The sequence below is a fragment of the Furipterus horrens genome, unplaced genomic scaffold (genome assembly GCF_987537825.1).
Source record: "Furipterus horrens unplaced genomic scaffold, mFurHor1.1.pri manual_scaffold_5, whole genome shotgun sequence".
Lineage (NCBI taxonomy): Eukaryota > Metazoa > Chordata > Mammalia > Chiroptera > Furipteridae > Furipterus > Furipterus horrens.
The window spans coordinates 141,569,548-141,570,639 of record NW_028327175.1 but is presented as its reverse complement, the minus strand read 5'-3'; positions in this window follow the sequence as shown (position 1 = coordinate 141,570,639).

Here is a 1,092-nt window from a genome sequence, read left to right as displayed (position 1 = left end):
ATATTGAAGATACTACTGCCAAACTTACACATGAGGAGATCCAGGCATTATTACCAAGAGGTCTCTTTAAATGGATAGCTGAATTTTAGGAGTTTATCACTCCCATGTAAATGACTGACTACCTCAGTTATCCTTATTTAGAGTTCCCGCCATACAAGAATTTCTCACAAGTGTCCAGGAATCAGGCCACGCCACAGTTCCTGCCAATCACTACTGTGATAGGTATCCCAGCCAGGTCTTTGCTATAATTGCTATCTACACACTCGCAGGCTCCAGCTCCTTGGGGATCACCCTAGCCACCAATGTCTCTATTCTCATGATGCTGCTGGAGGTGAAACTGCATGGGGACTCGGGACCTCTACCCTATATACTGCAGCTTGGATTACCCACCCTCAGTGTGTGTCCACAGCTCTGTATCTTGTCCCTAGACAGACCAAATGTGATACACACATCTCCACTCTGGAGTCCCATGCTGAAGGGAGTATGTCTTCTTTAACACTTTCCTTGGTGTCCATCCTTTAATCCAGGTCTCTCTGAATTCCAGTACCATTTCCAACCTCTTCACCTCTGTTCAACATTTCCCCTCCTACCTAAGTCCACCTCCAATTTCTTGCAGGCTGTTCTGTGAGGACTAATTTTTTTAATTAGGCATATACATGAGGGTATTCATAGCAGTGATTTTCAACTTACCTTGTAAGAGGGCAAGAGTAGGATTCTGCCTCTCAGGGCAAAAAGAAGTTGCATTTGGCAAGATGTGGAGAAAATTTTGGTTGTCACATTGCAGGGTTCTACTGACATCTAGTGGGTATACGCAAGGATAGTGCGTAAACATCTTCAATGCACAGGACAGTTTACCACAACAGAATCATCCAGCCCAAATGTCAGTACCAAGGCTAAGAAACTCTGATTTACATCCATCTCCTGGAAGAGTTATTGAAACAGGTTTATTCTGTAAGTTGAAGAGTACCTACCTGTTACTCAAGTTTCAGTTTCCCAGCAGAGTTTTGATCAGTTTCTGTGTTGCACTTTTTATTTCCCCTTTTCCTCAGTTGCTGGTTTTCACACGTTCATAAGAAGAAATTCAAAGGACAA